At 38.4% G+C, this 26,523-nt stretch overlaps 1 long non-coding RNA gene across 1 annotated transcript; it reads left to right on the forward strand.

The window, feature by feature from the left end:
• Nucleotides 1-15,814: 15,814 nt before the first annotated feature.
• LOC121886429 lies at nucleotides 15,815-16,429 on the forward strand. The gene is made up of 3 exons (XR_006092728.1): nucleotides 15,815-15,881; nucleotides 16,125-16,224; nucleotides 16,338-16,429. It is a non-coding gene; the product is annotated as an uncharacterized LOC121886429 (long non-coding RNA).
• Nucleotides 16,430-26,523: the final 10,094 nt, after the last annotated feature.

Consider the following 26,523-nt stretch of genomic DNA (forward strand, 5'->3'; position numbering starts at 1 on the left):
ATCTACGGGATTATCTGATCTAAAGTACAGTGTATTATGCAGATACTATTTATTGCCTGGCAGCAGCAGCCTTGCTAAATCAGACCACAGAATTACAATTTGGATCCCAGCCCTGACTCAAAATACACAGAACACCACCATCCATTCTGACTTCAATGAAACGCAAAGAGGCAATTAATACCTTCAAAATGCCTGTTAACTGTGAGTCTTTGAGTTTATTGATTCGTTTAGAACCATGAAGTATTATTGTTTGTGAGGGTTTTGTAAAACAAAGTGCTGCTCTTCAGTCACAAGGAACCTTTTTGAGTTTTTGCCTTTTCTCTCAGTGTAGGACTATGGGCTACTTGAATGGCTGTCACATTATCAGTCATGTAAGGAGATCATGAATCATTCAGTCCATCTTGATTGAATTTAAGAAATGTCTAGTAGGGTTATATTGAGTGCCACTCAGGGACATTTTCAGGGTTTTAATCTTACTGGCACCCAGCCCGCTGAGGATGGGAGGAAGAGATGATAATTTCAGTTCCAGGAGCAGCTCTTCTCCTGTGAAGAGATTTCTAAACAATATAGAAACATGCTCATTCACATTGAAATTTGAATGGAAGGAAATTTGAACATTGAAAGGCCAGAGGAAACTTTACAGAGAAGCTTTTGGTCTAAAAATGTCCAAAATAGTTCATACATTCAGTGGAACCAATTTGTTGGTGGGAGAATTTAAAGGCTCAGTTACTCAAAATATCAAAAACAAAACAATCTTTACAGACTTTTTTTCAGTTCTAGCCATGAAGAGAGTTTAAGTAGATACAATACAATAGAGGTGAATGGATTTATATTATTTAAATGAGTTTATGCAAAATTATGTATATTATACATCTATTTTATTCTGAAATTGGTTATCATGTTTTCCATAATAATGGTGCCTTTACAGATAGTGACTTGATATTTCAAGATGCAGTACTCAATGTTTTTATGTGAACAAAGGACTGAATCACTATGTGTAATGAGAAAGTGGTCACTCATAGTGACAAAATGCTGAAAGATGCTGATAGCTTTATGGAGCTTTCAGCATCTTTAAGCTCACTGTTTTGTTTTACTCTCACCGCTCTCATTAGCATAATTTTCTGATGCAGCTGGCAGCTGTTTTTAGCAACAAAGCTCTGATAACACCAATGTAAGCTACCTGCCCAACATCAAATGGCAAAAATACAAAGTTAGCAACTAGCTGGTGAACATATTAGAACATTTTAGCAGCTAAAGAGCCAGATATTTCCCTCAGGGGCTGGTGAAAACCAAACCAGAGACAGAACATAAAATTTACACAAAATTGACTGCAAATCAACTCTAATTTTGCTTCATATCAGCTGGATTGTGATTAGGCATCTGTTTGCTAAAACCTTCTCCAAATTACCTTTATAAGGTAAGAATATGTCAAAATTTACAGCTTTTACATTTTCCCAATTCGCTGGAAAATCTGTTAATGAAAATTTAATGGTGGATAATATTGTCTTTGCCACTATATTACAAAGACTGTACAGTAGTTCAGTGGTAGTTAATTCCTAAGTCTTGTCTTATTTAAGGCCCCAACAACCTCCTCAGATAAGAAGGTAGGGCAGCCTGCATATAGACTTTGTGAAGTGGACTACTATGGGTACACGGGAGGCAAAACTGGGATTGTGGAAAGTGAGGGAAATATGTATCCTTTACAGTGGGCTTTATATGATATTTGTCATATCAAGATGTGTTTACATTAGTAAGATGGGCTGTGAGTATTTACAAGCTGGTATATCCGTGTGTGGAATAGTACTGGTGGGATCAAGAAGGAAAAATACAAAAAACTGTGAGATTTAACCTCACATCCACTTTTTTCCCACTTCCACAGATAACACAGAAGTAAAATCATAATCATGAGTAATTGTGTCCACTCACATTCAAACCTGAAATCTTAATTTATAAAATCAAGATGGTCCGTCCAGTAGCCATTTTTCAAGGCTGATGAAAACCATCCAGCAGTGCCCCTGCTGCAGCATCAAGAATGGGAACTCTGCGTGTTTTGCATATTTACAATAGGTAGATCTCAAAACACAAAACTGGTGGTTTTGACATTGGTCAAGCAATTTAAAGACAAAAACTGTAAACTTCACTCTGCAAAACAAAAGCATTACTGTCATGAATCCAAGTGTCCAAGCCTTTCTCCATCTCTGAGCAGAGAAGGATCAATGGAGAGTCACTAATTGGCTTGTATTTTTTGATGTCTTCCTCTGACATTTAGCTGCCGCACATCCTCTCTGCTTCGTTTATCAGTGCTGCAACGACAGATGTATCTGTGTCACTAGTTTAGCCGCATTGTCGGAGTACACACACACACACACACACACACACACACACACACACACAAAGCAATAAAATAATGAAATAAATGAATGCTACATATAAAAATAGCCACCCTACCTTAGTTCTTTTCTGAGTGCTCATTTGAAGTAATTACTCATTAAAAGAAGGCTGGGTGAACCAGCGTAGAAATCAATTACAATATTTTTTAGCCTCTGCTTTTGTTCAGAAATACTACTAATGAGCTGCATGGATTCCTTCTGATTCCAGTCTAGGCCATGCAGGGCTTAGCTTACTCTCACTTTTCTCTTTTCTTGCTGCCTCTCTCCTCTCCTGCACATGCATTCTCACACACATTCATGCACAAAACAGTTCAAAGCTGCAGGATTCAAAGCCATTTAACAGCCAGTTCCAATCCAGAGAAACCCCAGTATTTAAAAGCAGGATGGCTAATCAGGGTTTTTGACTTTGGAAATGAATACAGAGATGGTGTAAGTCACACCATACCTCCTTCATCCACCTTTTACAAAGTATAAAACACTGAGTGGATCCCACTTATCTACATTCTCATTAATAAAAATTCAATCATCAATACAAGGCTTTAATTAACCCTGCTTTGTTGTGAAACAGACATGCTCGGTATTCTGAGGAATCCTCCCTGGTGGCGCTGCAGCCAAAAGTGACAGAAAGTGTCTGCAGCTTTAGAGGACATCCTCAGTATGACTGTCCATTCAGTTCCACCAAATCGATATCCTCAATATCCTCATGCAACACACAAAAAAAGATGAATGTTTTCATCCATATTAAAGCCCTCTGAAAAGATCCCTTTGGGGGGAAATAGTTCACCTCTTCAACTCTGCTGGGGGAAAGTGGTTAGTATTCTCTGTGATAGATTATAGGCTCTATCATCTTCCCCTTGAAAGGCAGGCACACAGCATGGTAAGGCAAGGCAAGTTTATTTGTATAGCACATTTCAACAACAAGGCAATTCACAGTGCTTTACATAGAACATAAAAGGGATCAAGACAAATATAAAAGTAACATAAGGCAAAATAAAAAGACATTAAAATACAATTAAAAAGAGTTAATTAAATATAATTAAATAAAATTAACCTAAAATAGAATAAGACAGGTATAAAATACAAGAATAAAAGTTACAGTGTAAGAAATGAATAATTATTTGATTTAATAAAAGGCAGTAGCAAACAGAAATGTCTTCAGCCTTGATTTAAAAGAACTGAGAGTTGCTGCAACTGTCAATCGATATTTTAGAGAGACCTATAAAGATACCAGTACAGTAGTCAAGTCTACTGAAGACAAACACATGGACAAGTTTTTTCTCAAATCCTGCTGAGATAAAAGTCCTTTAATTCTTGATATATCATTCAGGTGATAGTAGGCTGATTTTGTAATTATCTTAACATGTATATTGAAAGGTCTGAGTCCATGACTACACCAAGATATCTGGCTTGGTTTGTGGTTTTTATCATTATCAACTGAAGCTGAGCGCTGACTTTTAATCATTTTTCCTGGGCTCCAAAAACAATAACTTAATTTTTATCTTTGTTTAATTGAATAGAATTTTGGCACATCCAATCATTGATTTGTTCAATGCACTTACTCAGTGCTTGTATAGGATTATAGTCCTCTGGTGACATGGTTATGTAAATTTGTCGTCTGCATAATTATAGTAACATATTTTGTTGTTTTCCATAATATGAGCTAATGGGAGGATGTAGATGTTGAACAGAAGAGGCCCCAGGATGGAGCCTAGGGGAACTCCACATCACATTTTTGTCCGCTCAGATGTGTATTTACCTATAGACACAAAATAGTCCCTGTCCTTTAAGTAGTGTTCAAACCAGTTTAGCACTTTAGTACTTTCCAGTCGCTCTGGTAATATGTTGTGGTGGACCGTGTCGAATGCAGATCTGAGATCCAACAATACCAAGACTGAAATTCTGCCACTGTCTGTTTAAGTGGATGTCATTGAAGACCTTAACAAGAGCAGTCTCAGTGCTGTGGTGTGGTCAAAATCCTGACTGGAAGATATCAAGACAGTTGTTTGTGCCAAGATGGGAGGTCTGATATGGGCCTATAATTGTTCATTGGTGAAGTGTCTAGATTGTTCTTTTTTTTAAGAGTGGCTTGATGATGACAGTTCTCAGGGCCAGTGGGAAGAAACCTGTGAGAAGAGACATGTTGACAATCTGTAATCTGAGGCCATGCAGTTAGAAACATTTTTGAAAAAGCCTGTTAGCAGAATACCAAGGCAGCAGGATGAGGATTTCAGATGTTGTTTATTGTTCTCCAAGTTTTAATGGTTGATAGGATCAAATTGTGTCATGCTATTTGAATTGATTTTAAGTGGATACAAGGACAACATATATCCTGAGCCTGGTATGGAGGCACTGACTCTGAATTTTGTCAGTGAAGGAGGAGGCAAATTCATTGTAGGCCCTGGTGGATAGAGTTCAGGGGCTACTGACACAGGAGGGTTTGTTAGCCTGTCGACAGTAGCAAACAAGGCACGAGCATTATTATTGTTTTTGGCGGTAATGTCAGAGAAGTAGGACCACCTTGCATTTCTCAGTTACAAATTATAAATGCAAAGTCTCTCTTTATAGATGTCATAATGAACCTGGAAATTTGTTTTTCACCACCTGCATTCAGCTTTTCAACACTCTTTTTTCTATTCTGACCAGTGTGGCATTTCCTCATGGAGATCTTTTCTTATCAGAGACAGACTTCACCTTAGTAGGTGCAATGACATCAATAACATTAATAATTTTAGAATTGAAACTATCTACAAGCTCATTGACTGAGACCCAAGAGATGGCAGGTGTGGAAGAGAAAGTCTGAAATATTTCACTGGTATTTTCAGTGATATACTATTTTGTAATTTCTTCTGTTTGAACATTTGAGTGCATGGAGATAGCACTCTCAAAGAAAACACAGGGATGATCAGAAAGAGCAACATCAGTCACCATAACCTTAGAAATGTTCAGACCCTTGGAGATGATTAAGTCCAGAGTTTGCTCTTGTTGTGTGTGGGCTTCATCACATGCTGAGTCAGTACATAGTTATCCAGACCACAACACAAACAGTCCCTCTGTCCTGGGGGTTGTAAACATGGATGTCAAAACACAGATTATAGGCAGCAGTTCAGTGAGGTCATCAAAAAAGTTTGCACAGTATTTAGGTGGCCTGTAGATATTTAGAAATATAGCTTGAGAGGAGAAACACAACTGAAGAGCCACATATCATCACCTTCCTAAAATTATGGCCCATGTCAGTTTTTGACAAAAATGATTTTTTTGCCTAAATCATCTTCTCATGATGCTGGCTACCTCTGGTAAAATCGCCTACATTCTCAGTTGAACAGATCATGTGATTCTACCCCTGCAGTATAATGGCCTATGTCAAGAGTGTGACTAAATCGTCATATTGCATAGTTATTTAGTCTTTTTAGTCAGCGTTTTAGTCAGCGAAATAGCTAAGTCCATGAAGCTAGCATTTAGCAAAGAGTGGAAAGGCTCCAGAATCTGTTGCTGTTACAAGTGATAGGCTTAGTGAAAATGACAAAGGATTACTTTGTGTTTTTATTTAATGAAAATCTCACTTGAACATAATATTAGTAATCATAACATCATTTGACCCGTATTATAGTATGCCTGTTGTGCAGTGTCTAGGCCGCTTGTGCACCCCTAGTGGTGCATGCACACCATGATGATTTTTTTGTGTTTTCTGGGAAACCTGAAAAAATGACTTGGGCTATTATTTTAGGAAGGTGACTATATTCAAAAGAAGCAAATTTTCTGTAAGATATCTGCTTGCATTGGCGGGAATCATTAAATAAAATAGCAACTTTTCTTATGCACTCTATCTTCACTCATAAAACTGAAGGTGGGAGGGGTTGACTCGATAAGCACAGCAGCACTGTTATCTCAGTTAAAAATTATTTCAGTTAAAAACATAAAATTAAGAATGTGCTTGATGATAAAATCATTGATTAAACATGTTTTTCCTGCCAAAGACCTGACATTTAATAAAGCTAAATTTAGTGTGTTAAAAGCATTATCTGCCCAATTTTTGCAACAGGCTGTGGCTGACAAGGAATAGATGCTAAATTTAGTAAATTTGCAGAATTGGTTGAGTGTTTATTGTTTATTAGCACATTCACCCTATTCACCCTGACATTGGTCCCTATGTGCACTATGATGTTTTTCACAGTTGGATGTGCAGTCACAATATGCAGGATTCTTGTAGATCTTGTAGATTTATTACCTGGCACACAGCCCTCCTGTTTCTTGGTTGTCTTGTTGGTGCTGTGTTAGCATGCTTTTGTCTACTGTTTTGAATCCATGGCAAAGCAGTGTTGTTGTCACATAGTCCATTCACTTCCACATTCACTTCTAACCAGTGAATTTTGGTTTCCAGCACCCTGCTAAGTTTGTGGAAGTTGACCGTGGAGGAGGGGGGCATCTCACTGCTTGTGCTGTTGGTAGGCCACACTCACATAGCAAGCAAGCAAGCAAAGATTATTTATATAGCACCTCTCACAAACACCAGTTACAAACTGCTTCACAGTCAAAGAAATAAAATAAAATAAAATCAGAATAAATAAAAACAAAGACACCGGATAAAATATACAAGGAGACCAGATAAAATAGACAAATTAAGATAAAATAGCACATACTACCTAAATGCCTGTCTGAACAAAAGGGTTTTTAGCTGCTTTTTAAAAGAGTCTACATTATTCAAGGACCTTGGAACTTGATGGAAGACTATTCCAAAGCTTACGGGCTGTCGACTGGAAAGCATGATCTCCCTGGGTCTTAAAATGTGTACGAGGTAGACTTAGAATGCCCTGGGTAGAGGATGTAAGAGCTCAACTGGTGGTGTAGGGGTGCAGAAGGTCCATAATGTACTGTGGAGCCTGGCCATGTAGGGCTCTATAAGTGAGCACCAAAATTTTAAAATTATTTCTAAAATTTACTGGAAGCCAGTGCAGTGAGATTAAAATAGGAGTTATATGTGACCATCTGTTGGACTGTGTTAAAAGCCTAGCAGCAGCATTTTGGACAGTTTGTAAGTGGTGAATGAAAGATTTATTAAGGCAGGTAAAAAGAAAGTTGCAGTAGTCCAAACGTGATGAAATAAAAGCATGAATTAACATCTCCATTTCATTTCTTGATACCACAGACCACAGTTTGGCTATGTTTCTCAGGTGAAAGAAACATGATTGATTTAGCGTCTTAACATGCGCTTCAAAGCTCATAGATTCGTCGAAAATTACACCAAGATTGCGCAGGCAAGACCAGGAAGATAACACTGGGAAGATAGCATAGTACAGAGGAGGTCATAAAAGTGTTGAAAATATGGCAATAGCCTACTTTATCTAAATAAATTACAGTTCCAATGATTTTTAAGTATCCAGGACCTGCTGCTCATAACTTCTAGCAGAAAAAAACAAGAATATCAGCAAAAGAATGCAAGCAGAAACGAGAGCAAGCACCAAAGCATCTGCACTGTAAGAAAGCAGGAAGTAGTGGTAGGGATGCCACAGTATTAGATAAAGGCTTCTTGCTGTCTGGAACAGTAGTTCTAATTTGAATGTGTTTAAAAGTGAGAGTGAGAATAGTCTGTGAGCTGGTTAATGAGCAGATTGGTAATGCATTTATTGCTGCTTACTGAATATGGTACATCTAGGCCTATTATTATGCATCAAGATCAACAGGGGCAGGCTTGTTATTCTATTAGTTGTTCATTATAAACTCCCTATGACATCACCGTCCTATTAAAATTGTTACCTGACATAACATATGCTAATCACCGTTACCCACAGCACCTTGCAGGACCATGAGTTCATGCATGGTTGACCACAGTTCAAGGTGAGCACCTCACCCCTGCCCCATGCGCCGCTGTTGTACCACCAACACAAACTTGAACTGACATAGCTGAAAGAGTTCAAACACACATAATAGGCTGCCATTTACGTTGCCATGCTAGGGTAAACATCCCTTTTTTGGAGGTCAATAAGGTCCGAGACTGCCCCTGTAGAAAGTTCAAGTATTAAACTCAGCTGTTCAGTAGCAAAGATTAGTCCAGCATATATGTCACAAGCTGCAGTAAGTTTGTGATTTTACATACTGAACAAGAGGAAAGTTTGATTCACACTCCCCCAAGTCTATCAAGAGATGTTTACGCCTGGTTGCTTTTAATACATCAGCAGTGTGGAGCTACAGTGGGAGGATTTTTGCAGGTGTAGGGGAGGTGTAGATTTATGGCTTATGCCTGCCACATTCAGTTCTTTCTCTAGGCCTGAGATTAACCAAGTTCTAATGTAACAGCTCAGACATGACTGCATCTGTATGGGATCAATATCTCATACTTTTGTGAAATTGAGTTTTGGGAGCACAGAGGCGAGGTGTGGAAGACTGAGGCACTGGAGAACTTAACTCCAGTGAAATTTCAACACAGAATTAAGAGTGCTGTTTTCTTTTTTCAGACTTTACAAATTGCTTATGTACAACATGCTTAGCATGCTAAGATGGTGATCACTGTTATAACACCAAACAAGCAAGATATACTATGTCTTTCATTACTACTTCCTAATAGTGCCGACTTTATAAAGGGTTTACAAGCTGAAATTAATAGCTTTGTTAATCGATAAATACTCATTTATTCATTGAGTTTAAATATTTGGATCAAACAAACTTAAAACCATCACTTTCTAACAGGGGTGGAGCAACGATTTTAAAAGTGTGGGGTTTCTAGAGGTGGGACATGAGCATAGCAACCTCCTGCCTTCGAACCCTGTTCCAGTCTCAACATGCCAAATCAAAATGAATGCCACGCATTTAGACAATTTTCTCTACTGTAGTCGTAACCACTGCCTTTAGCTTACCATAAAATAATTACTGAGACCATATTAGTGTGACAACTCAGCATAATTTATTTAGGGTCTGGTAGCAGTTTACTACTTACATCCAGTTATTTGTATTAACTGCTGGACTGGAGCATAGCTATCCTTATTATACTTAAGATAATCACAGAGTATCTTTATCCTACTTCCTCATATACCTTATAGACATGAAACCAAAGGAAACTTAAACTTCTATCAAAATGAAATGGATAGTTATAGATGCATAACGAATTGAACCCTGGTAACAAATCAGTATCTTCAAATAATTGGCTTAATAACATTAACAATTACAGGTTCAACCTGAAAATGTATTATGATGCCCATAAAACTTAAAAAGTCCTTTCTGAGTCCATGGACTAAAAAACACTGTCTCTTTTAGTAGGAATCCAAAGGGGTCCTTTAATTGTCTTTAACTGAGAAATTAAATATCTAAAGTTGTCCATATACATACATATATGTACAAACTTCTTGCCAAAGTCCAGCTAGCATGGTAGCTAATTAGTGATTAGTAAACTCACGATTAGCATTTGGAATGCTAATAAACATTAATTTGATTGTTAAAACTTTACCATAAGACAGACAGATGTTAAACATCTTAAATATGAATGCTCACCTTTGTCTGTGACTATTTAAAAACCACAAAAGTAGTGACTTTACAAACCAAATTTGCCAGCTGTCTATTTATTTCATAGTCTATTTCATTTATATTCAATGACTAATGTTAGCTTAGCTGACACATCACATAACAAGACAAAGTTACAAAAAAAATTCTACATTACTTTCTAGTTAAATAGCCGTTTCATACCTCTGATCTGTTATTCTCTAATCTGTTATCACAGGAGCACCATTTCTGAATGCACAAACGTAACTTTACTATCAAGCCCCCAGGAATAGCGCATAGTTGTGAGGCCACTTTGACATAGCGGCCAAACCATGTAATTACAACGTCATGTGACGCTATTGGGCCCAAAAAGACTTTTTTCCATAGACTAACATTGTGAAAGAGACGTCCGTAAATCAGCGGATACATTTTTTTGAGCATCACAACCCCCGCGAAATGACTCATCTCACTATCAGAATTTGATTCATTCGGTCTGATCACATTTCAAAAGCCTAAAAGAGCCACACAGTTGAATTGTTTTATCCCCATTCAAGTTAGCCGGAGGGCTAAACCGGAAGTAGCCAGCTCGGCCAACGAAAGCCACTACTGCACTTGCTCTATGGGCCCAATGATCCCGGAAGATCCGGCTAATTTTATACGTGGAAGTCAAACTTTTTTGGTTTCATGCGCCACCAGTTCTCTTTATACATCCATGTTTACTATACTTCAACTGTTTACTCATCTGACCTGGTGGGTTGGCTGGATGGCTGTTCAATCAATCTAACATGACCAATTGGTTTTCATGTATGGGGAACTCAGTTTCATTTCATCAATGACTACCCCAGGAAAAATTGGGGTGGGGGTGGGGGGGTGGAATTATGTTTCTGTGAAAGTGCAGGTGTCACAACACCCGTAACACCCACGGCTGCGACACGCCTGCTTTCTAGTCTGTAAACATCATTTTGCAACCATGGTCACATGAAAAAAAAAAAAACTTGTAAAAAAAAAAAAAAAAAAAATACTGTTATTGCAGAAGTGATCCGTAGATTGAGATCATCTTCAAGATGGTTTGTGAGTTGAGACTGAGAAAAGGATAAATACTTGTTAAAACTTATTAAAGGTATTAGTTAAAGCTACTACTGTGCTTCACTGCATCAAGACAGCAAAAGAGCATCCTTACCTTCACAATAACTGTGTGGTATGGCAACACCTCAGATGGAGAGCTGGACTGCATCACCGATCATGGGCCAGGAGCTACAGTACCATCACTTGCTCAAATTTGACCTATTGGACTCAAGCAGGTAGGTCCCGGTCTGAAAAGTGAAGTGCCTTAAACCTGCATTGTTTCTAGTGGCCAGCAGGGGGCGACTCCACTATGTCATGAGAAAATGACCCTGCTTCTCACTTGATTTATAAGCCCAGTAAACACTTTCCTAACGAGTTTATCTCAATCACTAGTTTCAAGTCTTCTTCAATAAAGCATGATGTTCATTTTGTAAATTATGGTCCCATTTTAAATAAAATAGATGATAAAGTAGCATATGCTTTGGGCGTGGCTACCTTATGATTGACAAGTCAGTACCATGGTGACAACGTTGATTACATAACATAACCATGGCAAAACCCTAGATTCACAGAGTATATTTCACAGTGTGTTTTCAGATGACTAAAGTTAATTGTAACATTTTGGTCGCCTAAAAAAGTTGTTCAGCATTGGTAGTGATAAAAGACCCTTTAAGAGTTGGCTGTTCAGTTTTTCCAGCAAGTACATTTTGTTTTAATGGTTTTAGGTGATCCTGGCGCCAGAGGAAAGTATCTGGCCGGGTGTTTGGTTTTCGTGAGTGGGCCTCAACATCCCAGCCCTTTGCCTAATAAGTTCAAGTGCCATAAAGTCCTAATTGCCACAATAAAATGAATCACCAAAGTCCACAAACAAAACTCATACAACACTGGCAAGTGAAGCCTGCATGCATCCTTCTGTCCACTCACAAGTGGGCAAGCATAAGAATATTGCATGAGTCAATCAATAACTGCAGGTATTAAATTTTGTCCCTACTTTTAAAATGTCTTCCTCCTTGTTTTACGTGTGGCAGAGTCCTTGATAAGAGTGGTAAAAATCCAGGGCTCTAACAATGTCACTTCCCAATGATATGTTCAAGCATGATTCCATTTTAATTTAACTTGTTTTGATCGTTAGCCATGGCATGCTAACCTCAACTAGCCTCTTTCAAACCTCCTGCTACAGTATTACACGCTGACAGTCAACAGCTGCTTGTCGGTTTCTGTTTCAGAGCAGAGATATAAATAGGAGGACAGATTTTTTACAGCCTACGTCCTATTGTCTTTTCCTAACTGCTTTTCCTGGACTTAGACAGAAAACATCACAAGGTCAAGAAAAGATGTGAAGGAGAATTCATTAAGTACTTTGGAAAAGACAACTGCAGTGCTAAGAGAATCTGACTGCACTTACATTTGGCTTCATAATTATGCGACAGCGGATGTTATTGACGTGGGTCTGTCGTGGTGAAACTACAATGTTCCATAGATGCACTACAAAAAGCATATCTTAGATACTTCGTCCCGTGTGTTCTTATAGTGTTGTTTCATGCAGGCTATATAAACATGGACAACACACTGAAACAAGGGTGAAATCTTCAGTCAGGCTTTGGGGGGGACCATATGGGTATGAGGTATATCAAATTAAACACACATAGCCAAATTAATAATATATGCTAATATAATACATATACTTTTTTTGTAGATTGGTGTGAATGTCCAGGTTTATACAGTGAAACAGTTTATTATAACGCAGCCCTTCTCAGGATGAATCCTGAGCTTCATCACAGCTGTTCGGGCATTTTTATTTTAAATATCTAAAAGTCCAAACTCTCTCTCCTCTGCAGAGTTACCTCTGTCCTGTCAAGTAATTACAGTTTTCAGTTTTGCTGTTTAACCGCACTGTCTGTTGTATCATTACTGTACTCATGGAAGCGTTTCCATACACTGAACGCACCCTCTCTAATCATGAAAGTAAATCATTAAAGGAATAACATTTTGTTGTACAATAAGTTAGTTGTTGCCTGATTGGACAGATAAGCTTATTATTATACACAGAAAGGAGTTTCAGTGTTAATGTGTTCGGGGACTTGAGGGTCAGTTCTTCACGGAGGTGAGCTTTTTAGTTCCTCAGATAGACCTGACATATGCTTTCATACCAGTCCATTTAAAGGGTCAGTTCAGCCTTAATCCCTCTCTTACCTCTGTTTTATTTGTCCAGGTTTGGAGATTTTTGTTTCTGGGATTTTTGCTTCAGTGTCAATACTGTGGCTCCTTAACGAACATTGTTAGTCAGGTTACTACAGGTGATCTCTGCTATTTTTATTATGGGTAAATCTCTGTGCTAAAACAGCACTGTTTGCTCCCTTAACTCCTGAATCACCAGAGGTGTTGTTATTAGTCTCATCCACAAGACATTGTAATGCTATGTACACAATGGTACAGTTCATACTTATATTACGGTGCTGAAAGCATCCCCATAGGAATGCTTTTTTCATTTATTAATATCTTTATTTTTTTAATGCATTGGGGTTTTATTGTTTGATTATGATCATTTTATGTGTTTACCATTTGGTTTAACTGTATGTGTCTGAGTGGTAATGTTATGTCCTGGGGTTTCTGTTCTTTTTCTAGTTCCTATTAGCTGCATTGAGATGTCAGTAAAGCACTGAATCTTGATACTGAAGATATCAAGATATTGAGGAAACATTTTGAGTCACCATGTTCGATAACAATGTATTTCATTTGTTCAACCAAAATATTAGATCTTGCAATAAATCCCACATGGATTTTAATGTTGTTGTGCTCTTGAGCAATGTGCTTCACCCCAAAACCTCTACAGGGGCGCTGCACTGCACTGTATAAAAACATCATTGTAAACAAGACAATTGATCAAACTCGTCCTTTCTACATTTTCTACATTTTAAACTTTGTAAACATCAAGTGCAGTCAAGGCTGCAGACAAACATTTTCACTGCTGCTACTGCATGTCAACATTAATGAGAAGAGCTGTTCTGATTAAACATTTAACAATTTGTAAGAATACATCATCCAGATGGCCTCCACCCACAGCCCAAGCAGCAGCAGCAGCACCACCACCTCCATCCCCAGCAGCACCACCATCTCCATCCCCAGCAGCACCACCTCCACCTCCATCCCCAGCAGCACCGCTATCTCCATCCCCAGCAACACTGTTGTCAGCAGTAGGATTATGTGTCCACCAGAAAGTCAGGGTGGCTTGCACACACTGCGGCATTCAAATAGATAAAAGGAACTTGCTGGTTCACATTAACAGAAAACACAAGCAAAGACTAACTGATATTTCAGCAAAACAGCACCTACCAGGCCAATGCATTGACGCCAAAAATGGCATCTTTACTGTTGATAAATCCTTCTTCAAGCCATGCTTTTACATGCATGCTTATGAGTGCATGCATGTAAAATCATTGCTCCTCTACCACATCCATCACTTTGGAGGAGGAGTTCTGTCGGAAATGGTTGATATTTGGGGACACAAGGAAGCAGAACTGCTATGAACAAGGTTTGTGTCCAAAAACATGTTGTTTGGTTTTTTTTTGTTTTTTTTGTTTGCAATTTCAAGGCAGAACCCCTTTGTGGTTTCACCAAATTACAACAACTGGGCACCTTGGATTGGACCGAAAACGAGAGAGGGGGGACACTGTTATAAACACAGAACATGAAAGGTTTCATTTACCAAGGCAGCCATGGCTGATCTCCAAATGATGGAAGAGAGGCTCCAAGATGCACTAATTCATCTCAGGGTAATGCTCAAAAATGTGCCTTGTCCTAAGACTCCGGGAGGAAATGAAGAACAGGTTGTCTTACAACAAGATCTTGGAGAAGATCTTGGGAGCTTCAGGTAAGATACATGTCTTTTGCCAAACAGTTGCATCTTGTTACTGTACAGTGATGAAATAGTTCTTCAGCCAGAAGAATGTAATGTTTGTAGCATAATATGTTGTAGTCTGTTCTAACCATAACCCTAACCTTTAAAAGTAAGCGTACAGTATAGGTCAGCATTTGTCACAGGACTTAAATCAAGGACAATACTAAATAATACACAATGTAGCATACAAATTCATCTGTGGCAGTTATTTAACATAGTAAGTTGTACTATATCATTACCTCAGTTATGTGTTTTCCATAGGTGGTTAGGCAGTTGTTATGTGTCCCTGTGCAGTGATCTACTCAATAAAATTTAATTTAAGAGTAAAGAGTCCCAGAGACTATGCTGATATTTTGCTTAGCTGGAAGCACTTCCCAAACATTGCCATTTATGACTTTGCGAGGGAACTGGCAACACACACCAACTTGAGGGAGCTTGAAAGTTTGCCATTTAGTCCAAATGAGGGGCAGCTGGCTGAAGCAACTGCAGACAATCTGCAGTTGGTTGCTGATGGAAGACTAAAGGTCAATTTACCATGGCTCAAAAGCGAGAACATTGATACTGATCCAAACTGCCACCCGATCACTGCATCATCTGATCATTACACCCTGTACAATATTTTCCATGAGAAGAATACTAAGGATACTAAAGATGCATTTTACTTTTAAAGGATTGCACTTGTCCCAGATCTGGCTGGCTGGGTCAACAGCCAGTGTACTGAGCAATTATTTGCCGACATGAGGAAGAACAATTATTTCATGAATACCCTCACGCCATCTGAACACATCTTTATGATGCAGAACATATAACAAAAAATGCAATAACGAAACTAAGGCCAGTATCCAGAAAATGGTGGGCAAGGACGTTCAACTTCAGTTAGATGACAATGGGTAGCTAGTAATGGGTAAATTAATTTGTCTGCATTCACATTTTCTCTCAATCATTTAACATTGAATGGTCATCAATATTATTCAATATTATTATTTTTTTTTAAGGCACAGCTGTACAGCCACCACTGAAGCAGATGAAACACCACAACCCAGAGAGAAACAGAAATCAAAGTATAATGAAATAATTCCTTTGAATTTAACATTATGTAACTGCTTAATGTTGAGGAATATTTCTTGATAACTTCCACTGCTTTTTCCACTGCTGGCTTTTTCATGTCAAGATTTGTAAAATTATTTCTTTTACTTGTGATTGTACACTACTTTCCTCACTATTTGCAGTGCAAGTTATGTGAAGACAGTAAAAATTATTTTATTGCCACATTAATATGGATCTCGTCCTCACACTTGTCCTAGCTCATCTGACCTAGTTCCAAGTGTAACAACAAGTCAGACAGATGAGCAAGCAAGCAGAAGGATATGGACTGTTGACCATCTCCCAGCACAACAGAATTTGGTGACATATACATATTACAATAATTTTCATAAATCATTCTACTGAATTACTGTTCATGTTTGTATGTTTTAATGAATTATTTCCCAATTTGTGTGTTTCCCTTTTTCATATAGCCAGAGATCTAAATAAGGATTTACTTCAATTGAGCTCAACCCAAACATTAACCAGAGGTGACTTCTGGTCTTTGGCCTTTGATGAGTTAGAGGCATTGGTAATGGTCCATTTCCATGCTTCACTCTGCTGTTGATGTGGGGTTAATATGAATGCATCAGTTTTCATTAATATCCTTCCATTTCTTTAAAAGATTGCTAATCAATGCTTCCAACACATAGTTGTACTTGCAGCTTGACAGGTCAGTTTGGGAGTTTCTGTTGTGTTTGGTAATATGTAATACAACGATTATGAAAAATGTATAATGACCTAAACTGCACTATGTGTTTCTATCTTTTCAGGGCAAGGATGTCTTTGCTGTCAACAGTTACATGGTGGTGACCTGGTTGCCACCATTAAACAGTGATCCTCTGGCAGCTTTACCTGTTCGTATCCTTTAAGATGTGTGGCACATACATTATAACGATTTGCTTTCTGAATTGTTAGTGCAGTGCACAGGAAATTAATCAAAATAATGATGGTTCACCATGATTCTCATTCCAACTCACAGGATGATGTTGCAACCAAGGACTTTATTTTCTCCCTTCATGGGAGTCAAGTCATTCGTGAGTGCTATCAGAGAAAAATGCTTAAAATTCTAACTGAAATCTAAAACCTTACAACAGAGTAGAAAATCATCATCGTTTGCATTGTAACAATGCAAATGTACGAAGGTAAGAAACCTCATATCCTATGAAGAATTGACACAGAAAAAAAGAAGATTGATATGCTACAACATGCAGCAGACCCCAGATTACCCTCATATGATTTTCATTCGATTTCTCCTCATGATTACATACAACCTCAGGTATTGTAGAGCCCCAGCTACTTTGTTACTAAGTATCTTTCAAAATTGCATCCTCATAGAAACTTCTGCGCACACAGCCTATCAAGCAAATTCAAACATCCATCCACTGATCATCAGTAAATGACTTGCTCTGTGATAGATGATGACCCTCACCTCCTTCCCCTCTTCCATTTTGTCTGTGTCCTCCTAATCCTGTTTATAAGGATCCATTACCTCTTCTACTCTTGCAGAATCCAACATTCCTCTCAAGGCCCCTGACAGTGATGGCTGATGATGAATCTATGACACATCTTGCTGTAACCTTCCAAATACAAGCAGCTTGCTGTACGTTTACAAAAATGGTTTCCTTTAACCCCCCTTCTTCAGTGAAACTTGTGGATGAGCAGGACAGGGTAGGCATTCCATACACATCGACAGCTCAAGCGTCCAATTTAAAGGGGAGGTCTGGGAGTTGAGTCTACAGCAAAGGGCCCATAATTGGCATCCTTCTTGTCTTATTAAGAGGGAAAGCACTGGGATGGATCCCCTAAGCCAGATCTTGGCCTTTATTAGAATCGTGTGTAAACACAACCTCACACAGAGACAGCTTAAGGCATTACTCATCACAGTATTTTGTTCTCAAGCAGCAAATTAAAGTAATTAAGGATTGTAAATGAGACTTGTATTGGTTGCAGCATAATTCAGGTGAACATTATTTAATTTAAATTAATGGTATAAGTCAGTATTTACACTGATGTAAAATTGTGACGAGTAATTAGATTTTTTGATTGTATAATACACAATTTTTGTCATTTATGGTGAATAAAATATATATCTATAAAGTATTAATTATTTTTTTCATTCATGCTCAGCCCTGAAAGCACTTAATGCAGTAGTGTTTTGTGATGCCCCTGGACAAAGACAGGATTCATAGATTCACTGCTCCTATCCGCAGCCTCTTCTGGCTCAGTAAAGCGCGTTAGTTTAACAAGTTTGTGCCATTTTGATGCTCAAGGACTTAATCTCCCATGGGGAGACAACAAAGATCAGCTAAAAAAGTGTTCTCACTTCTCCTCACTGCTCCGTGATTCTCTTCACTTCCCTGCATTGTTCAGAGCCGTGCCGGTGGTGAAGATCTGCCGCCCCCGCTCAGCCTGCAGCTACCAGCAGTCCCACGGCCACCACAGTTCCACTCCACCTCTGTTACTGCTCTCGGCTGTGCTGGCAGCTTTTTTCCTCTTCATGAGCCCTATTTAGAATACGCTGACATGAGAACAAATTTGACAATTAGCAATTTGCTGTTTTATTAACTGTGCTGCAGTATCGGTGAGTTAATACTTCCTTCGCCAGCTACGAGGGTGGAGACCCTGAAAAGTCTCTGGAGAGGACTTGATGGAGATCGCACATGCACAATTCTCATGTTACCCCTGTGGTTTTTCTTAACAGCTTGTTTTTCAAATGGTGGCTGAATTAGCCCTATGAGCAAATTGTTGGGCTCTCAATACTTATGTAATGTATACATCACCCACCACTCACCCACTCTGCAGTGTAGAAAAGCTTTCTGTTTCACCAGTAGTTTTATTATAGCCAGTGAAAGCATGAGATGTGTAAAAGTAGTGTAAATGTGTTACTATACCTTTATTCTTTTGTCCCTTGACACTGAGGATATTGTCTGAAGTATCTTCTAGTGATGTGGTGTCATTGTATTGTCTGAAACCACTTTTTGCATAATTCTGACAGTCAGGCCTGCAAAGGATGCCGGAAGACATTCAATTATCTAGCAGAGTGACTGTATGTGTTCATTGTGAGCCAGAAGAATGGACCGTGTTCTTTAGAGGAGAAATCCATCATAAGTAGGGATCTAATAGCTGAGTGTGTTTCCTGTGTGTCTGGGTGCTTGTTCTCTTCATAGAAATGCTGTAATTGACACTGTGAATATAAGAAATAATTGAAACTGCTCTTCAAAAGGAGTTTATTGCAGTATTGTGCTGAATGAAAAATTCCTACATACCATGTAGCAAGTGATTCAAAAAGTGTAGTCAGTATGCATGACATTTATACGTTGGTCTAATATCAAATGAGATACTGGCATTATAGGCCATGAGGTGAAGCCGTTTTTCATTTAATCCTGTTTCCATATATGAGGCAATGAATAATTTTTATTTCATGATATAATGTGTTTACAATTACGCATGGTCAATGTTTATTCAGTACCTTCAACTATCATCTATCATAGTCATATACTGTATATTTAAGGTTAAGAAAGAGGCCTAGGGTCACACAGGTTCTGAGTGTCTTAGAAGAGAAAACAACACTCCTAAGGCATGTTAGTTGTTTTTTTTAAGCTATAATGTATGGAATTGTGTGAAGGACCTTGTAGAAAACATATGTGCATCTGACACTATGCCGAATGGATGTATGGCAAGAACTCTGAGTGTTTTTCCAGATGTTGTGGGTGGACCATTTACAAGGGATTACACCTTGTTTTCCTTTGTCTATCATTGCTTACTGTGTTCTGTATACTGTGACAATGATTAAACCATGCCTGATATAATAAATATTTGAATATACTTACTTGGTGGACCCCAAATTATTCTTTGGATGAGCAGAAATCATCTTCATTAATAACACTCCCTCACACTTCATTAAAAAGATGTATTGGTTTTGAGCGAGAAAATAAAAGTTTTTCATGTGTCATCCTGCAGTTTTTTAAACAAATTTTTATTAGTGTTTAAAGTTGGCAGTAGGTCTTTCCATGCGTACTCATATTTTGATCATGAGTAATGAGGCTTTACAGACCAATCATCACATGCTTCCTGCTAGACCAATCAGGTGGCCGCCATTTGGAATGACATTTAAACCAGAATCCAAGATGTATGTGCCCTTGTTATCAACATTGAGTAGAAAAGAAGAGGAAATTATGGCCAGACCTCCTTCAAAAGTATGTTAAAGGGATTATAAACAATGCTATATGCATTGTGGGAAGGGTGAGAATCAGAGAATAGCAGAAACTTACAAACATTGTATAGAAATTGAGTTTTACAATGTTCCTGAAGGGTTTCACTCCACTTCCGGGCTGCAGTCAACCAAGGAAAATCTTTGTCAACTGAAATCGTACAATCTTCAATTAATTTCTCTATTTCTCTGTTTAGCGTCCTCAGGGTAGGCTAACCAATTGTTGCTAACTTTGGAGCTAACCCCCTTCACTTTTCCAGCAGTTGGGGAAACAACAGATGTGACCTTTCTTGGTCTTGAGAAGCTGCAGCATGTATTCACTGTTACACTGTCATTTGTACTGTACATTTACTGCCAGACTGATACCTTACTGCTAAACTTTTCCTCTGCTCTGCTCGCATTCACTGTGACTTTTCTGCCACTCGCTCCTTCCCACTCGCTATGCACACATATTACACTCTGCTCTATTCCTTAACAGAGCTACGCTATCAGGAGTTTCTCAGGCAACAACACAGAGGTTGACTCACGTATTGGAACAGCGCCACACAGAGGCTCTCAAACACTATTGATTTCCAAATGAATGAATATTTGGCGTTAAAAAATATTGTTTTGGTCTGGCGGGAGTTCTCGTTATAATTATGGGAGAAACACTGATTCAGTAAATGCTCAGTAAACGTTGAGTACAGTTAGACCCAGCGGTCTCCATTAGTTTGGGTGAGTTCAAAGTTGTGAAAACAATGGGGGTGTTTTGAATACACCCCCGTTTTCACAGGTAATTTGTTAGTCTGTCCCTCCTGCCGCAGGAAATAATGGATAAATCCTGGAAGGCTATAGATGTAGTACTTTTCTCCTTATGAAAGTAACACAGCAATTATTCGACCAATGAGACTTTGGTTGGACAAGAGCATATTGACCAACTAATCGACCAGTTGACCAGGAGACTACAGCCTTACTCAACTTACTACAGGTGTTTCATAGACAAAAAGTGCTTGGATGTGGCTGAGAAACGGGTCCCACAACATTCTGAAGCTCAAGATGTGCAATGAGGTGAGTCTGTCCTGTTGGGTAGAACCTCAACAATTGAATGTCCAAGAAAGAAACATAGGTCCAGGACAGGCCTGCCAGTAGCTCGTGCTGGTCCTGTGCTTCCTGCCTTGTGCATAATTTGTAAGAAAATGGGCAAGTACAGGACAGGCAAATGCCAGAGGGATTGTCTGTCACAGGCAGAAACGTTGTCAGCAGGTAGGTAAAAAAACAAAAACAAATCATATTATACATATTATTATATTGCATTATCAATTAATAATTACAGTAATAATTCCCTCACATTATTGCACATTTCAAAAGTAAAACATTGACCAGCTGCATAGTCTGTATATTGTCTGTCTGCAGACAAAATCTTGACTGCACAACTCTTGGCACAGTAACTCAATATGATAAAATGTGTAGTGGTGCATGAAGGTAGAAGAAACTAGAAATAATTTATTGCAAGGCAATAAATTCATCAGCCATTCGCAATCAGATGGATTTTCTTTCTGAAGAATAAATAAAAAAATCCTCTCTAATTGCTTGGTCAATTGCTTTTAATTCAATTTGCTACTATTTATACTATATTTAAAATAAGAGGCATTGTCAAATAGTTATAGCACATAAAATATCTTTTCCATTTTTAATGTGTTTTCTTTTCAGAAATGAGCCAACCTTTGATGCCAGCTACAAGATCTTCTGTGAGAGGATCATCTGCTATAGAATCATTGTAAACCAACTGGTGCGGACAATGGACCAGCTGAGAAGATGCTTCAAACTACAGGTAATTTACTGCAAATACCATGAGTTTCTTTTGCAGCTTTGGAACAAATATTTATGCAGAACAACTTTTCATGTTAACTTTTTCTCACAAAAATGGCAAAATAATACAAAAAATATACAGATTTCACATTTCGGGACATTATGCAAATGAAAAACAACCACAGATTCTGCACTGGCCCACGGCGCTCTGCTAAGGAAGTGTCAATGGCTTTACTGACTGCCTGCCTGACTGACTGATGACAATGCCTTGTGACATCATATATATTTATTTGTTGACATAAAATTGACTGTAAATATGTAAAAAAAAAAAAAAAAAAAAAAGTTAAACCAATTGCTGATATTGCAAAGATGATCATGTTAGAAATTCAATCTGTTGGCATCAATATGGCTTCAACTCTGACCTTGGCCAGCTTGGCCAATTGCTTTGAAATTGCACAGGGTTATTTCAGACCCTGTAGTGGGTCTCTACCAAGTCCATTTAGTAGTCAGCTGAGCATGGACTTTTCAAGCATCATATCATATTTTATAACATGTAGAAGCTGATACATAGTGTATTTTAACTAAATTGGTTTTCAATGTGAATATCTTTGTGAATATCTGTCACTGTATTTTTATGTTGCAGGCAGGATAAATTGAAGAGAAGGTTGACCTGTGGTTTCATTCCCCCAACAAGTGCAACATGTGTGAGATGGTTTTTGTTGAGACACTATCTGCAGCTATGTTGATAGACAGGCTACCTCATCCATTAGGCACAGAAACAACAGTCAACTGAGGTAAACCAAACTGAAAGTGACAGCAAAAACACCCAAAGTACAACAGCTGGTCCACAAAGACCAACTTCAGGGGCCTCTATCAATACTACAGAGGACACCAGGACACTTTATAGTGCGGCACTGATATTAAAGATTCTTCTTTGTGACTCTCCCAGTATGACGTGCCCGTGGTTGCCCACTTCACATGATTTAAATATGACCCAAGCAAAATCTGCTGTGTCACTCAAACTGTACAGTGTTCTTTCGGGTTCCTGTGTTCACTCCATGTGTCTGTTAATTCCAGTTCTTCTTTATGGTTGTTGAGCCTGTTAAGTTTTCTGTCAGTATGGCTCTGTGTTCCTTGGTTGCTATTCTCCTCTGTTCCACCAGAGACCTCCTCCTCTTTCCCTGTTATGTTAAGAAGGCTTAATGGAGTTGTATCTCTGTAGGACTGTCTTGCATTATTAGTTAGCTTGTAGTGTTGTGTACTTGAGTTTATGTAATTCTGAGACAGTTTGATATATGCTGGGTTGTGATTATGTGGTATTGTGTTTTCCGGGTTTTGTTTTTCTCTGTTTTTCCCTCCTGTGTTCCTCCCCAGCCTGTTTTTTCCCTCCACACCTGCCCTGCATCTAGTCTTGTTAGCCCTGCCCTGCTCTGTGTTTTCCCCAAACCCGCCCTGTATCAGCCTTGTCAGCCCTGCCCTGCTCTCTGTGTTTTCCCCCATCAGTTCAGTTCAGTTCCTTGTCTGTTCTCCTGTTTCGTCACGTCCCTTACCTCCCCTCCCCTGAGTTTCTCCACCCATCTCCCCACCTGCACCTCATCTCCTCGTTAGTTCAGTTAGTTTTTAAGTCCTGGTTTTCTGTTCAGTGGTTGTTGGATCATTTGTTTGGTTTGGTTGTCTGCCTGCACTTCTGTGTCCTTTCATGAATAAATACATTCTTCAGTGCCTTTTGCCTGCCAAGTCTCTGCATTTGGGTTCACCTGCTCTGCAAATCATGACATACAGTCTGATTTCCTGGATTATAGGTGCAACTGAGGAACCAACACTGGCTCACTGTGTTGATATTCCAGTTGATTTGAACCTAAAAGTGATGATATCTATTTGTCAAGACATTGTGTATCTGGCATCTAAGGGCCAGAGGCAGACACCTAAATCATTGTGTCTTGGTCTAACTAACAAAGCTAGTGTCTAGACTACTAGCCTTGCCAAAATTCAATTAGTAAAGAGCAGAGACAAAATACTAAAGGGATTCTCAAAGAAGGCTCCTACAATAGTAGTGTGGGACAATACTGACTTTGGGGAGGGGATGCTTTCAGGTCGTGGAATTACCAACCATACAAATGTGCAATGCTGCAAAGTTCTATAGTTCATCCTGTGTCAACAAAATGCAGACAACCACCACAGAAAGGGAAAGTGAAGGGAGGTGGGGTAGAATTTTGATTAATTTCAGTCATCTTTGGCCAAAGTGTGTGTGTGTTTTGTTTTTTGTTTTTTTTCTTCCTCTGATTACACAGTAGCTACTGAAAATGCTGATTACCATATAAAATATCAGTGTTTTGCAAAATTTACCATTTGTATGTTTAATTTTGCTTGGTGCCAATCACTGAAGTTGAAGCATATTTTCTGCAAATTTCATGGTCTAAACTCACACTTGATTATACTAATGCATCAATCCTTGTCTCAGATGTCTCAGCTACTGAAGAGACTTTCAGTAGCTATTAAATGTTGCGGTTTCTGACAAAAAAAATACAACTAAATGTTTACTGAAATGGATTACCAATCTCCACTAACTTAAGTACTACAATAATTCAACTTTATATGCATGAGAGCAATAGTACCTATAAATAAATCACTAGAAATATTTGTAGTTGACTATATTCAACAAAAACACATGTAAGCTCCTGTAAAACTGCATTTACTGTGGGGACATGGAATTTTTACTCACTTATTCACTTCAGTTTGACATGCTTGTTACAAGCCGTTTAGACAACTGTAACTCCCTTTTCACTGGCTTACTTAAAAAGTCTATAAGAAAACTACAGCTAGTTCAGAATGCTGCAGCCAGAGTCTGGACTAAAACAAAGGAAATGGATCACATCACCCCACTGCTTAAGATACTGCACTGGCTACCTGTATCCCTTTTAGAACTGATTTTAAAGTTATTTTTTACTTGTTTATAAAGCTTTAAATAACCTTGCTCGTCCCTACATCAGATATTTTCCTTCATTTTATGTTCTAGCCAGATCACTGAGGTCCTCCACCACTTCTATTTTTTAAATGTTCCTTGGTGAGGTTGTCTTCTATTTTTATTGAACACACTGCCTCTGGATATTTGAATGGCAAGCTCTCTTAGTATTTTTAAAAGAAAATTAAATACCTATCTTTTTAAATCTGACTTTCAATTTTCATTTGGAGAAATGTTATAGTGTTAGCTATAGCTATATATAAATAAAGTTGACTTGTCATTTCAGAACAAAGCAATATCTGTAATTTATCAACGTTGTCATGAAATCTGTTTGACTACAGTCACATGTGTCTATGGATCTTACTTCCACCTCATCAAGCACTGTAACTGCTACGTGCCTCTGAACATTTTGGAAATTATTAATCACCACTTTATTCTGTTTTTTTTTTTTTTTTTTTTTTTTTTTAAAGCAACACGTGACTTTTTTTTTTCATGTTAGCCGATTTCTTTCTTTTTTTTTATTGGTGCAATATAATATAACCAAAAGACATAGGGGCATAAGACAAGGCAGTATGAAAGTGTTAGAAAATACATTCATTAAAGTGGAGCTGATTTTTATTTTTGGACTCCACCAGAGTAGCTTTGCATGACTATGATGGCCCTTTATGCAGCCCCTCAGTTTAGCCCCCCTCCTGATGAGCCCACTTTGTTCTGATTGGCCAGCTTTCTGGACGCCTGCCAAAAGGCAACTGTATCAGAGTCCTGTTAAGTTACTGCTTATGCAAAACCAACATTTCCTTCTTCATATTAAAAATTTTAAATGACTAAGTAACAGGAGACTTTTATTGTGAAGAATTTATAGGAAATGAAACATGTTCATCACTGAATTAGCAGAGCTTTGTAGCGATGCTATTCTTCCATGAAAACAGGTTGAGACAACAAGATCTTGAAATATTTGGAGCAGTTTGTTCAGCGGATCAGTTAGAAATAATGCAGGGAGGAAGCAGAAACAGCCACAGTGATGATGATGATGTTTGAAGAGCTGCGGACAACCAGCACACCTCCAACAGGTCAACTGTTTATTTTACTTTGCTCTGCTGTGTAATGGAAAAACACACGTACACAGCGTACCAGTTTGACGCCAGTCATGGCTCAGTGTGACTAGCCCCAAAACAATGGAAAAAAGTTATGAAATAATGTTAGTGGAGTGGAGCAGTGAACTTGCGCGCTGTGCGTGGAGCAGATGACCATATAAAGTGAAAGTAGAAAAAACTGTTGGAAACCGAGCTATCAGAGCAGTCTGAAGCCAGTGCTTTTTGCTAACAGATTACTTTTACATACATTTACCTCATTATTTGACCTTTGGCCACATTTAAAACTAGAACCACCAAGGGGTTATTTTTACCTCCCTGGCATTTTCAAATGCATGTAACTGTTAAAATAAAACCCCTACATCTCTCAGTTCATCACTTTTCCTAAAATAGGTTTAGTAGTCATCTAGGGGGTGAAAATCATGTAGAGAAAAAATTATGATCATTTATACCTTGCACTGTTGGTGTCATTTTTACACCTCACAGAAACCACTGTATAATGCCATGCTCACGTTCGTGCCACATCTGGTTGTTTAGCAACATCCATTGTTTGGATTTCTTTTGAA

The sequence above is a fragment of the Thunnus maccoyii genome, chromosome 2 (assembly GCF_910596095.1).
Source record: "Thunnus maccoyii chromosome 2, fThuMac1.1, whole genome shotgun sequence".
NCBI classification, from domain to species: Eukaryota; Metazoa; Chordata; class Actinopteri; order Scombriformes; family Scombridae; genus Thunnus; species Thunnus maccoyii.